This window comes from Heterocephalus glaber, unplaced genomic scaffold, assembly GCF_053883595.1.
Source record: "Heterocephalus glaber isolate CG9 unplaced genomic scaffold, H.glaber_assembly_v1.0 deba00001429, whole genome shotgun sequence".
In the NCBI taxonomy this organism is placed as follows: domain Eukaryota; kingdom Metazoa; phylum Chordata; class Mammalia; order Rodentia; family Bathyergidae; genus Heterocephalus; species Heterocephalus glaber.
The window spans coordinates 24,355,028-24,369,993 of NW_028258294.1; the positions used below are offsets into that span (position 1 = coordinate 24,355,028).

Genomic DNA, 14,966 nt, shown 5'->3' on the forward strand with positions numbered 1-14,966 from the left:
AGGTGAGTTTCTGAGATCAGGTAACACTTGATGATTTTGTGTCCTCTTGCAGTATCTTTCACATGATACACACTTAAATAGCACAGGATAATTTTCTTTAAAAGAGTCTCCTGGTTTTTTCTACAGCACTTCTATCCCTAGTATAAAAATAAAATATAGCTTTTCTTCTTCCTCAAAACATGGTTAAAAAAAATCTAAGTTTAGATTTAATGAACTGATTCTTAAAAAATATTTTTTTCCAAGCCAAGAGTATTTTGCCATGGAGAAAAAAAGTTTATGAAGCAGGTAAGAGAGGATCAATCTTAGGGCATTTTTTTTTCCTCTAGAAGGCTGTTGCTGTTTTTGGTTTCTTTCCTTCTTTTAGCTTGCCTGCTGGCTGTTAGAATAGAAGTGACAGACGGTCTTGATATACTGTTGGGCAGAGAATCTGCTGGTTTTTATTTGGCATAATAAATGATTGAAAACAGAGTGCTATTTTGTTATAATTCTAATGAAGCCAACATGGTAGAGATTCTTACAATGCATAAATTAAGCTCCAGAAAAAAGTGTAGTAAACTAGGCACTGCAAATGTTGCTGGAATATATAAAGAAACACCTAAGAATTAGTTATGCATGAGATAGAAGTCATTTAGTGCAACTTAAAGCACATAAAGGATGAAGCTCATATTTTCAGGAATTATGTGACTTGGTGCAATTTTCCTTTCCGTTGGCTTACTTACTCTCTCCCCAGTACTGGACTTGCTAGACTCAGTGAATCAATTTCTGAGTGGCTCTCAGAAGGCCCGCTTATGAATAAAAATTCTTACTTAAGTTTTTCTGTATTCAAATGGCCTATTTCATATTCTTTCTTTTGGATGATGATGATTCGGATAATTCTTCCACCTGCATACATTTTCATATCAACTGTCCTGGGAAGCAACAGAGCAGAGGAATATTTTCTTCTGTGCTGTGGTAGTAATTTTGGAAGGTACACTCATTTCAAAATGTTTGTAGGAAATAGTTGTATATTCCAAAAACTTAGCTAAATGTTCTCTTTTGTAGTTTGGATCAACATTTTTTGTTTTCTTCGCATTTTTGATCTATCTGACCTTTCTTGTTGACATTTTGGTAAAATAGAACTTTGCAAATCAAAAAGTAGGTAAATTTGTATTAGGCTGTCTGTACTCCCCACACAAATTTGAGATAACTTTTCTTCTTTCCATAAAAAGGAGAAAAGTGTTATTTTACCGCCCAAGGATATGCTGTCAGTATTTTGGAGCCTATCTAGTTTTTAGCATGTCTACTAGCACTAGGTTAGCTATCCAGATTTAAATGGATTTATAATAACATGATTAACTGTGTGTACCAGGTTACCCCTTCTTCCTTTCTTTGTTCCTACATTAGCTAACACTGTTTTGTGGCAGAAACTACAGAGGCGTATGTCTTTTCTTATTCTTTTATTGAAGGGAAACACATTATATGTAAGTTTCAAGAACTAGGAAGAGCCTGTGATTTTCTCCCAGTTGTATGTTCATACATTAGCCTGGTGCAATTTAATATATGTTGCTGGGCAATTCATGCCATAGAAGACAGCATGAGCTTCAAGTTTGCAGTCAGTCATTCCTCTGTCTCCTTGGATGCACAGGGGCCATGCAGACAGAGATTGACCACGATTGGTTCTGTCCACAGCGTGGGTTTGTATCATAGCTGAGAGACCCCTAAGCTGAGGAAACTCCAAGCATAGGAAACCCTCATTTTTTTTTTTTTTTTTTTTGCAGTACTGGGTGTCAAACTCAGGACCTTGTGCATGCCGGGCAGGCACAGTGCCACTGAGCTACATCCCTGGTCCCAACCCCCTGTTTTATAAGAACGCTGATAACAATCCTGACCAACTCACACCCCTGAGGGGGAGATATTAATGATCTCTATTATGCTGATCAGGAAACAAATCTATCTGCCTTCTGCTCTAAAGGGAGCCACTTCTTCTAAGACTATACACCATCCAAACATCCTTGAAAAGACAGTCTGGAAGAATCTTTGTTAAAAGATGTACAAAGATAAATGAGAGGCCCTTGGATGATGGTTTCCCACCACCAGGTACCAGCAAAAAGTCAAAATTATTTCCATCCGTTTTCTGTTTTCCTGTATTTGTCCCAAGTCAGAAAATGCTAAAATGACTGTAGTTTAAATTATTAACACAAATTTCAGAAAAATACAGATTATTCTATATGAAAACCACTGCTTTTATTTGATATGGGCTCAGAATAGTGAGTAGTTAGCTTTTCTGGGATGAAGTCAGGTTTTCCAGAATATGCTTCTTGAGTAACATGTGCTTGTTGCTGTCAGCACTTAGCACACTTATGCACTGTCATATTGTCTTCTACTATCAGTATACTATAAGGATTTATTAATGGAACAAGTAGGTATTATTAATTTTTGTGTTGCATTGTCAGGGTTGCCTGCCATTATATAGCATTTTCTTAGTAGCTATTTATTGAATGAAAAGAGTGAGTGAATAAATAAATGAATGAATAGAAATTTAAATACAAATTTAATGATCTTTTATGTTTTTATTCCGATTCATTACCCAAATTTTAGACTGTATTATCTGAGTAAAAAATTTACTGGAAACATGGATGGAGCTTTAGTAAATATATTTGTTGACTAAAAATTTAGTAAATATTTGTTGACAAATACAGTCAACAAGGTCAAATACAGAATAAATATCTTCTGCAAAATCATTCCTAGACCTAAATTGATGGATCCATCATTTCTTTCTCGTCATAGACTGCTTTATTCTCTAGGACCCATTGTCTTCTTATGGTTCTTTTTTCTCAAAAATAGGAACCTTAAGTGAAATTTGGTCTAAAGATGGTTGCAGGTATTCTGTAGAAAAAATTTTTTATATTGAGCCATAAGTAATTTTATTTTAGAGTGAATTCATTGTAGAGATGTCAGATCCTAATGCTGTCCCATCCGTGGTTTGTTTTGGGCCCAAAGTGTGTGTATAGTAGGGCTAAAGTAAAGGATGCATATGTAATTTACTGTTACTACAAGGCTTATTAGCAAGACTCACAGTTGGGTAACTACAGCTAGAGGTTTAACCTTGGCCAAGGTAAGTGGGGACAGGCTCCCAATTCTCAGTGCCAACATGAGTACTTCAAAATATGGGCAGTGTTATTGCATCTTGTTGTTCCCACAGTTCAGAAGCTTGGAGAAGCAATGTTAAAAACTGTTTCTCGTGCCATCCCTTCTGAGAATGATAAATTCCACTTTAGCTGAATTGGCCAAAGTGCAGTGATTGATTGGGGCAGCCTACTTTCATCATGGGTTGGAGGAGTTTTGACATGATCATTAAGTTCCCATTTCTGGAGGGTAGACTGAGGTGGTAATGATGAGTGTAAGAAATATAGAGAGGAGAATTAATGATATAATATTTTCAGGATGCATATTATTCAGGGAAAATTTTTATGGCCTCACCTTTAAAAATGTGCTTTTTAATATCTGTGGGACTTGTTTGGTCACTCATGTCTGTGGCCCAGTCCCCATTTTCTACATGCCTATTATTTATTACTCCTTACTGTAACCTCTGGATTGTTAAATTAGCTCCCTAACTGATCTCTTAAGTTTATCTTCCAACATAGCTATCAGCATAATCTCAAACAATAAGTATTATTAATGATCTTCCTTTTGCTGAATATATTATGGACCTAAGTTGATATATGAAATTGCTCTAATTAGTGCCATGTTCAAAAATCTTTGTGTACATCCTAGTCTTTTGAAGTATGCTGGGTCCAGCATTATATTTTAGAGAGATTGACAAGCACATAGAAAGGTTGAAGAAAAAGTTATGTAGAGGCTTCTGATAATGATGGAATAAACTGTTATTAGATTGAGCCTCCCACAGATAAGGTAAAATTTTGGAAAAATTATAAAATTTAAGTATTCTTGGGTAAGCAAAAGTAAGAAAATCTTAGAGGAGAATGAAAACTTGAAGAGAAGACTGACACTGGGTGGATTTCTTTATTAGTAGCCTTGTCCTAAGAATGGGCCATAGTCGTGTGTGTGTGTGTGTGTGTGTGTGTGTGTGTGTATGTGTGCAGGTATGTGTATGCACATACTCCATATGAAGTGTGTCGTCTTTTTTTTTTTTTTTTTTTTTGGTACCGGGGATTGAACTCAGGACCTTGGGCTTTGGAGGCAGGTGCTGGAACCACTGAGCTAAATCCCCGGCCCTGAAGTGTGTAGTCTTTTTGATGTGAGGAAATGGGAAATGGAAGTAGAGTAATCAATGCTATTAGGAAAGGAGGGAGAATTTTGGAAGAGAGAGCCAGAGGAGAGCTCTAAATTGTTATAGGAAATTTGAACTTTGTCAGCAAATGATACAGTAACTAGATTAAAAAAATCAGTAGGCATATAAAGGTATCAAGGATCTAGACAACACTATCAACCACCTTGGCCTAGTTAATATTGTAGAACATTACAACTGTGGAATGTTAATTATTTCACATGGAATATCATAATGTATTATAATACTGCATGTAAGAAATGGTATATGCTCTAATTAAACTGAATTAAAATACAAATTAATAGGACATCTAGGAGTGTATCATATATAACTATGGTGTTGTTACCAGTTTCCTGATTGAGGCTTTTCATTGACAAGGATACTTGCTTAACAGTGGGGTAGTAATACGGTGGAACACAAAATAGATTCCTGAGATTCATGTCTAGATATTTTTAAAGGCTAGAGTGGTGCTGGAATTAAAATATCATTATGTACAATTTGTGAAATAGACTTGTTACAGGGTACTATAATTCTCTCAAATAGGTGTTTATACTGTTACTGATGGAATTCTTTATTCAAGGAATGAGACATTGCCTCCTCACTATTCCTTTGTTAGCTTACAAGTTTGCATGTTTTATCAGGTCAAAAATTGAAGTTCCTTTGATGATGATGATGATGATGATGATATGATGATGATGATTTTTTTGGTACTGGGGATCAGACTCAGGACCTTGTACTTCCAAGACAGGCATGGCGCCACTGAGCTAAATCCCCGGATCTCTTGATTATTCAAGGTCAAGGTCTGATCCTCTTTTTATTTAGAGATAAAATTTTCTTATTAAACTCTATCTTTAATTGCTCTGCCTTCTCTCTTTATACTTTTTGGAGATGTTGCTGCTTTAAGGTTTTTCTGTAAATTTCAGTACATATAGCATGTGTAAGACATTACAAATTAAAGTTGGTGAGTCACATTTTATGTAAAATTTTGTTAACGAATTGAATTGCAGTGAAAATGTCACATCACAACTAAGTTTTTAATTATATAAAGAATACCAGATTTCAACTAAATGTTTTAATTTGGTGATTTAAGAAGAAATTCTTGTGCAAAAAAGATATTATAATGGTCATTTATAAGCTTTGTTGCAAAGTGTTTTTCTTAGTCAGTAAGAAAATAAGTGTTAAAGAACTGAATTTCTCTAAAACTTTACACATAATTCTTTGGCACATTGTTTGGCATGATGGGCAATCCTTTAATGTTGTGTAAAAAAGATTTTTGTCTTAGGCTTGTAATTTCTTTTTCCTTTTTTTTGGTACTGGGGATCGAACTTGTGTCCTTGTGCTTGCGTAGCAGGCAGCAAAACTACTGAGCTAAATCCCCAGCCCTTGTAATTTCTTTTTTAAAGAGTGATTAGAGTCTAGATATGATCAGAGCTAAAATTAAATAGAAAAATCTATAAAGTAAAGCTGTTGCTTTGAAAGTTATAGTTGTTGAAAATAAGAAGCCATAACAGATTCTGTTATGAAAGATTTTATTTCAGAAATGAGTTTTTGGAGTGTCGTTGTTTTCTTCTTTGGGGAACAATTAGAAAAGCAGACCTCAGAGATCTTTTGTTTTCAGTATTTTTAGCAGTGAATGGCTGCTATAGCATCTGCTGCCACCCTGGTTTATTTTTGATTTAGTACTGTAAGCAGGTGTGGTTTAGTCTGAAAGTCACTTACACAGTGGACTTAAGATTCACTTTCTAAATGTAATAATAGAAAGCTAGTGACAGATGTGAATCCTACATTTTCTGTAACTAGATAAGGATATTGAGCTACTAACACAATTATGCGATAAATCAATTTTCCTCTTATACCTGGGTTCCTAAATTACTTTCTCTCTTTGATCCTCATCTTCTGTTTTTCCGGGGACCTTTTTGGCAGTCCGATAATGTTTACAGTCCTCAGTTTCAAATGCATAGAATACATCAGAACACAGGAGTCTCCCTTATCCATGTTTTGGTTTTTGAAGTTTCAGTTACCCAGGTCAACCACAATCTGAAAATACAGCATGCAAAACTGCAGAAATAATTGATAAGTTTTAAATTGCATGCTGTTCTGAGTGCTATGATGAAATTCAGTGCCATCACATTCTCTCCTGTCTGGGAGATGAATCCTCCCTTTTTCCACTCTCTGCACATTTGAAGTCTGCCCATTAGTTACTTAGTTGCCGACTGGATTCTCAGATCAACTGTAGTGGTATCACAGTGCCTATCAAGTAATCCTTACTCTGTTTAAGAGTGGTACCAACATGTGGAAGTAGTGCTGTTGCTGGCAATTTCATTGTAGTTTATTATTGTACTATTTTAGTATCGTTAATCTTATCATGCCTAATGTATAAATTAACTTTTTTTTTTTGAGACAGGGTCTTCCTTTGTAGTACAGGCTGCCTCTAAACTTACTATGTAGCCCAGGCTGGGCTCAAACTCACGGTGATCCTCCGGCCTCAGCCTCCCGAGTGCTGAGTTTACAGGCATGCGCCACTGTGCCCGGCTTGTATAAATTAACTTTATTATCAGTATGTATATATAAGATTCACTCCTTTCTGCAATTTCAAGCATCCATTGAGAGTCTTAGAATTTATCCTCCTCAGGTAAGGATGAATTAGTGTGTTTGGTACCACATTTATTGATTCTGCCTGACTTTTATTACATATCAACTACATATTAAGAGCTTTAATTTTTTATGTTAAAATACATGGCCTCTTGATAGGTTTATTTACATATTTATTTATAAATACTAAGAGTTTTACTAGGCAGTGAATATATTAATTCTTCTGAGTATAAATTTGAGCAAAGCAGAATGCTAGAGATAATAGGAATATAACACAAGTATAAAGTCCTTTCATTAGGGAAACCCCTGTGTCTTAAAATAGCAATGTAAAAGTTAAAGAGATTAAGAAACCAGTGAAAATATAGTTTTGAGTTCTTTTCATCTATTGGGAAGTTTTAATATATGGTAAAGTTTCCCATTATTAGTGTTACCCATTTTAGAGCTCCTTCTTCATGGGTAGGTGGAGAGGGAAATTTTTAACAAAGGATGAAGCACATAGATTGTGATGACTGGGGCAGGTGATAAGAACAAGGAGTGGATGTCCTGAAATTGTAAAGATAGATACCATAGTTTGACTGCAGTGACTAGTTTTTATGCGGCAATGTTAGAAATATGTTTGTGGAGCGTCTTCCAGTTTAGTCTGAGGTTAAACATGTTGACTTGCCTATTCTCTTGTTGCATACGTAACACAAAATAAAATGAGTGGAAGGGTCCTACTACTTTGTCCAGCATGTGCAGTGTTTTGGGTTGCTGCCATATTTTGCTACTATTTTTACCTTACCTTATGTTGAATTGGGAAGAGGTTGTTTGCAAAGTAATTTATGAAGAGCCTTGATTAAATTCAGAGCAGTTTCTCCCTGATTGTAAGAATATCCAGTAATGTTTTGGCTGAGAACTAGTGATGCAAGTAGTGTATCACTATTATGGGTTCGTCTTGGTGTATTTATGAGTGTCTATTCTCAGTGATGAATGTCATAAATCAGTGGCAACAATTTTGTTGTACTGGCCTAATAGCCAGAATGGTTTACCATATGCCATGTGGTAGTCCCTTACTGTGGAATGATCCCAGTGGAGAGAACTTGGGATACTCATTTGAAATGATTTGTATTTGTCATATACATGTTTATGTATACTATTAAAACAGAATTGATAGGATATTACAAAACAATGTTCCGTCAAACTATAAACATAAGCTTTCTTTTTACCATTGTGAGCAATAACACTTTAGATTTTTATATTCCTAGGATATGAAATACTAGTTTGTTTGTTTATTTATTTGTTTATTTATTTTAAGACAGGGTCTTGCTATGTAGTTCAGACTGGTCTTGAACTTAATATGTAGCTCAGGCTGGCCTTGAACTTGAATTTGTGGTGATCCTCCTGGCTCAGCCTCCTAAATGCAGGGATTACAGGCATGTGTCACCTAGTTTTAAAAAATGTTTTCTCTTTGATGCTAGTTTTTGAGCCATTTCTAGGCAGAGAATGTCATTTGAATTCTACTTTCTCTTGAGATTGAGGACATAATAAGTGCTAAAAAGTGTTTGGTGAATTGATTTCTGCTAACCACCTATGTTAGAAAATGTACTACTCTTTATCATAAATTGGCAATATATTTATTACCGGACACTTTTAGCAATTTTTATTTTCAAAAACTATAATGTATAGTAAGTTGTATGAACCAAAAGTGTAATTGTTTTCTACAGATGGACAGATAACACAATGGAATGCTTATTAAAAATGTATGTTTGGGGCTGGGGATTTATCTCAGTGGTTCCGCTGCCTCTTTCGCAAGCATAAGGTCCCAAGTTCGATCCCCAGTACCAAAAAAAAAAAGAAACAAAAATGTATGTTTGACTGCAGTGATAAGACACAAGGCTTATATAATTACTTAAGTGCTTATCATTGGTTAGATAAGGACTGAGCAGAACTACTCTTTTATAAAGATGATAATTGCTTATTTCTAGATTAAAAGACATGACAGGTTGGCTGGGAATTTAGCTTAATGGCACTTCGCCTGCCTTGCAAGCACAAGATCCTCAGTTCAATCCCCAGTACAAAAAAAAAAATGACAGGCATCTTAAAATGTAGGTTATTCACATACATATGAATAATTCTGTGAAACAAAGCCATTCATTCCAGTATGGATACATACAGAAGAAACGACAGCATTGTATATGTTGTGTACATACAATGTGCCCTGTGTATCTGTAGGCTTTGCAACTTTTCAGCCAACTGTTGATTAAAAACATTAAAAAAAATGTTTATGTGCAGACTCTTTTCTTCTCATTCCACAAACAATACAATAAAACAACTATGTCTAAGCCCTCTAGAGATAATGTATATGGAAAAATTTGTGTAGGTTGTGTGAAAATGCCATGCCATTTTATATAATGAACTTGAGCACCCATGGGTTTTGATATCCATGGAACATCCTGGAACCATTCCCCCTTGTATACTGAGGAACAACTGTGTTGGGCTTAAATGACCATATAAAGTAAGAGGTTTTTTTGGTTTGTTTTTTGTTTTTTTTTGGTCAGCATAAATTTCCTTTATTTTTGCATTTATGGTAGGATTTTGTTTTGAGGTTTTCCTTATCAAATGAGTATAAAGTTTTCAAGTCATTTAAGATGAAAATGGACATGTGGAAATTAACTTAAAATTAATTTTCTTCTTCTGTAAAGTCTACCTCTTCATCTTTATCATTTTCTGCATGTTGATCCTTTCTCCTGTTCCAGATACACCCTTAGCTGACAGTGATCTCTGAAGAGGTGACTTTGAATTTGCTTTTACAATATCTAAATGAGATGCCTAATCTAGTGGATACAGAGAATTTCGGAAAACCTCTAAATCTTCATCCTCATCAATCTTTTGTATATTTTGGTAGGCAGTAGTGTAGGCCTTTAAAGCTTTGCCATGAAATAACTTTTCGATTGCTATAAATTCTGAAAATATATTCTTGATATCCTTTATTTTCTGCTTTTCGAAATTGTCAGTAGTTTCCTCCAGATGACGAGTTGTTCAGGTAACATCTGTTGAAGCTATGTGTAATTTGGCTTCTGCCTGTGAAATTACATGTCAATCAGATGGGTTTCGTTGCCGGGTTCTTTCTGAATTAACTGCTTAGCTTCTCTATTCCTTGAGGTTAACGCTGCTTTGAGATCATCCCATTTCAGTTTTACAGTTGCTCCATAAGCTTTCAAAGGTTCAACCACTTTGGCTTCAAGTCTTTCAACCTCTGCTTGTTGATAATCCTGAAGTTTCGCAAACTCATCAGCGAAATTTTTCAGGCCTTGCTTTAAATTTGGGGTCTCTGTAGAGGCATACGTATTAATTTCATTCACCAGGAGGTCTGCTTTGTCTCGCAGTCCGGCAGTTTTCCGCACTTAATAAGCAAAGGTTTGGCACAGCTCCCTAAAATGCTTCTCCACATTTGTGACAGCATCTTGCAGTTGTCTGGTTTGAGTGTCCCGGCTTTCCAGGTGCGCCTTAACATCTTGCCTCGCAAACGGCCAGGAGCCAGGGCCTGGAGCCCAACGACTGGGGCTCCCAGGCGCCCGATGCGTGCTGAGCGTGAGCCACACGCCTAAAGTAAGAGTTTTGATAAATGTTAAAGTTACTTCAATGTGATGGTTAGTCTCAGCTTGATTGGATGGAAAAATGTCTAGAAAGCTAGGTAAGGCACACTTGTGAGCATGTCTATGAGCGTGCTCCAGAGATGACTGGGATGTGGGATAGCAGTTCTCCTTCTGTCATGTTTTCATGGTTGTACTTCTTTTTTTCCTCTTGTGCTGGGGGTTTGACCCAGTGCTCTCTGTTAGGCAAGTCATCTACCAATGAGTTAAACCCCCCATTACTGTCACACGTTTAATATATCATAAATGGGAAGAATCTTTTATTCATTGGTTTCTAAAATTTCTAGTTCAGAACAAAAGAAGCAAGAATAAATAATAGAATATTCCTATATAGTCCCTATGATGTATTCTCATTTAATAATTAAAAAGCATTGTAAAAAATTAGAAGTATTGACCATAATGAAAGATAAGCAAAAATATTCTTCTGAAATCATTCTGGAAATTTTTACTGAAATTTTTTTCATATGAATAAGTTATTACATGAGGGAATTAAATTTTCAACTTAGTATTCTGTGAGTCACATGGTACTTGCCTTACAGTAGTAGTATTAATAATTTAAAATTTGTTTTCTTGATGTCTTAGGAATGTGAGGTGATAAATACAGAGTGTTTTGTGTTTGTGTATGTATCAAGTAACATTTATGTCACATTTGTTGGATGTTTTTTCCCCTTAAAAATAGTCAATCCAAGACATTAACTTCTCTATTATTTTCATTTAGTGTTGACATGTCATTCGCTAAGGAGTTTGTTTCTAACAGTTAGTTTTGATGTTGATTTATGATGCAATGAATAATGGACTCTAGAATAGCCTGTTTGCTCTTCAGATTTGATGCTGCTGTTTTGTTCGGAGTGTATCATGTCATCAATTTATTTACAATTTCCATTATACAGTATGGACTTTTAAGTCCTAGCCTTAAATGACCTTCACTGTTTGCTTTCCCTGGTGCTTTGTCTAAATGGTAGGAATCATTTCATCAGCGTTCTCATAGAGCTTTATACATCAATATGTTAGAATGTACCACTCAGTATGTAAGATTTGTTTTAGTAGTGTCATATTTAAAACTTGCTGCTAGTTTACAAGTAGAATGTGTTTGCCCCTTCGGAGCATAGAAATAAAGGATTAGAATACGAACATCTTTTCATTTATGTACTCTTACACTTTTCTGTGTATTTGATTTTATATATTCCCACCTGTATACATTTATATATTTTATAATAAGTGAGAATATATTTTGGAGTGCATGCATGTGTGTGTGTGTGTGTGTGTGTGTGTGTGTGTGTGTGTGTGTGTAGTGGGACTGAATCCAGAGCCGAAGCTGTAACTGCTGAACTAACCCCCCCAGCCTGGTTGCATATTTAAAATATTCCTATTAAAAGGTGTAAGTGATGAGAAACACTTGGGAATGAAATAGATAATATATGGGCAAGAGTGAAAATTAGAATGGAAGCATTAAAAATAAGAGAGGAAGGGTATTTATTGAAGATTGTCACACATTTAGCTATAGTTGAGAGAAGGATCAAAGATGATTTCATTTTCTTCATAATTTCAGTTAGCCTGGTAACTCTCAGAAAATCTTATTCCATCTTCTGTATTTTTAATACCTAACTGGTCGGGAAACCAAGAAGACAGCTGTCAAAAACTAGGAAATCAGAAAAGTTTGAATTTTTACACTGATACATTTACAGTGTTTTAATTTGCACATACTAACTTAAATGAGCTCTCTTGTGTTTTCTGCCTCATTGTTCCAGGAAATCTGATTTTGTTGACAGAATGTCACAAGCCTCATCCTGTCAAAATGGATGCTGTCTATGAGGAGTAAATGTGGGACAGGAACAAATGTAGGCTGTGCAACAGTCCTGGTTCACACGGCCGAAGTTTTATAATACTTCTTGTGGGAGGGAGGTGCTGCTTTCTCTGGGGATATAGAAAAGCCTAGAGGTTTCCATGAAATCTACGAGAAAACCGGCTCTTAAGACTAAAACAATAGATCTTAACAATATAATTAAAAGTAAAAATTGTTCTGTACATAAAAGCATTTACCTTGGTGAAACTTGTTAAAGTTTTTTTTTATAGCCACATACTGATTTTCCTACTGTAATTTATGTAGAAGTCATGAGTTTTGTAATGTAACCAAACTATTAGAATATATTTCTGGTTATGAGGTAGTCTGAGGTCAGTCAACTACTGTCCCTAAGACAAATATTTCTGTTGCCTATGTTTGTAAATAGTTTCACTTTTAAAATAGTTTTCATTGAAACACAGTTTGACCTATTTGTTTGTGTAGCTTTCAGACTAGAACAGTAGAGTTGAGTATTGTGATAAAGGCCCTATGGATCTTAATCCTAAAATACTTACTGTTACCCTTTAAAGAAAAAAAATTGCATACCTCTGAGCCAGTTGAGCGTATAAATATATTTTTATGAACAGAATAGTGGTTTTTATTTTTATTTTTTTCCCCTTTACCCAGTTAGATGGCTTTTGGGGCCATTATGTGGATTTTTTTTTTTCTTTTTTGCACTGGGGATTGACCCCACGGCCTTCACACTGAGTTATATCTCCAGCCCTTGTAATTTTTTATTTTGAGACAGTTTCTCACCAAGTTGCTAAGTTGCTCAGGCTGGGCTGGAACTTACAATTCTCCTGCCACAGCTTCCTGGAGTGCTAGGATTACCACCATGTGTAGTTTAGAAGCTTACTTACTTTCATAAGACAGTATGAGGCTAGGATGGTTTTCTGTTGGGAAGAACTGGTAGGGAAAGGGAAGAACAGAAAGGGGTTAGGGAGACAGAAGAATAGAAAGGAGAAATGCTGGGTGGCACCTGAAGATACTTGACACTCCTGAATGAATTAGGTAAGTGACTGACTTCTTGGAAGTGAATAAAAAGTGAGGTGTCATCAAAAACTATGGTGAATATTTAAATTAAAAAACTATTACAATGAAAGGACACATTGCCATTAGTCTTCCCAAAATACCTATCTCTCTCTTTGAACACTCTTATCCCATTGTTCTCTCCACTTTATGAAGCAGTTCTGGAAATTCTCTTTATTAAGTGTCTTTAGCTGTACTGTTGTGACTGCCTTGATGTCCTGAATTGATTCAAAACATTTATTTTCATTGTCATTTTGACTTTGGAGATGAGCCAGAGATCTCACAGTGCTGGATCTGGTGAATAAGGTGGATGAGGATGAGTTTTTATTTGACAGAAATTGCCATAAACAGTGAATCAATAAGGGGTGATCAAAAATACGATGAATGTTTAGTTAAAAAAATTGATCACAGTAAAAGACACATTGCCATTAGTTCTCATTGCCGTTAGTTCTCTCAGAATACTCACAATACCCCATCTCACTTCAAACACATTCTATCACTCTTGGCAGTCTTTTACTGTAGTGAGTTTTTAAAAGACTAAACAATTCACTGTATTTTTTGATCACCCATTGTATAATGAATTTTAAGAGTTCAGATCTTGCCTCAGCCTCATGTAAATTGTGAAACTTGGGAAATAATACTCTTTAGCATCCTCTTTGGAAAGTAGGGCTAATAGTAACTCAATACTAGCTCAAAGGTTTGTTTTGAGAATTGTCTAGTGTATGACAAGTGCTTAGCAAATAAATATTGGCTGTTTTCAGGTTGTTTTTCTTTGAAATCTGAAGTAAGGAGAAAGATAAAAGGAACAATTTGTGTTTTAAGAACATGCGTAATGTGAGAAATCAACTGTTCCCTTATACTTAGCCTCTGGCTATGCTGATTTCATCAGTGCTCCTACAGTTTTCTTGTTTAATGATGATTGTTCAAACCAGGGGAATGTTAGTTTCCAGCAAGCTTTATTGAAGTGATTGTGTTGGTTAATTTGTATATTTTTTATATATTGATTTAGTGAAATTCAATCTGAGGTTATTTATTGGAGTGTTTATTATATATTCTGGGTGATTCTTACATGAAAGAGGCTTTACTAATGCACGTACTGATACCACATACATGTGGATGTCAAACTCATTGAAATCAGAATGTATTCTTCATTTTCTTTAATTAGATTGTAAGAAAAACGAAGTTTAAATTTACAGTTGTCTTGAGAATAAGGCCCTTGAATACATCAGAGATAAATTAAAATTCACTGTATATTTTTACTCATTTACACTGAGCTATTTATTTAGCATTCAGGTTGTTGAATGTACTTGGATTTGTCTGTTGATTTAAGGTATTGTAGACTTCACCCAACTTTTGTTTATATAGTACCAAGCTAATGATTTTGTACTTTTTTTTTTTTTTTTTGGTACCGGGGATTGAACTCGGGTCCTTGCGCATCCGCAGCAGGTGGTGAAACCACTGAGCTAAATCCCTGGCCCGATTTTGTAACTTTTGTAGATTTCAGTTTGGCTTCTTAAGCCCCTTTAAGTGCAGACTGACTAAAATAAGGTGCATTCTCGTAATGTTTTAGGATGTCTATCTGCCTTTTCTTTCTTGATGAACTGTG

General features: G+C 35.4%; 1 protein-coding gene and 2 pseudogenes across 1 annotated transcript in view; 2 read left to right on the plus strand and 1 right to left on the minus strand.

Moving 5' to 3' along the window:
- The window catches only part of Ddx10 (DEAD-box helicase 10), a 359,979-nt gene that overhangs the window by 77,689 nt on the left and 267,324 nt on the right, over positions 1–14,966 (plus strand). The window lies entirely within an intron of this gene.
- On the minus strand, positions 9,397–10,367 carry LOC106010388 (CBY1-interacting BAR domain-containing protein 1 pseudogene; annotated as a pseudogene).
- Positions 10,417–14,966, plus strand: part of LOC106010389 (lysine-specific demethylase 5A-like) — a 90,817-nt pseudogene continuing 86,267 nt past the window's right edge.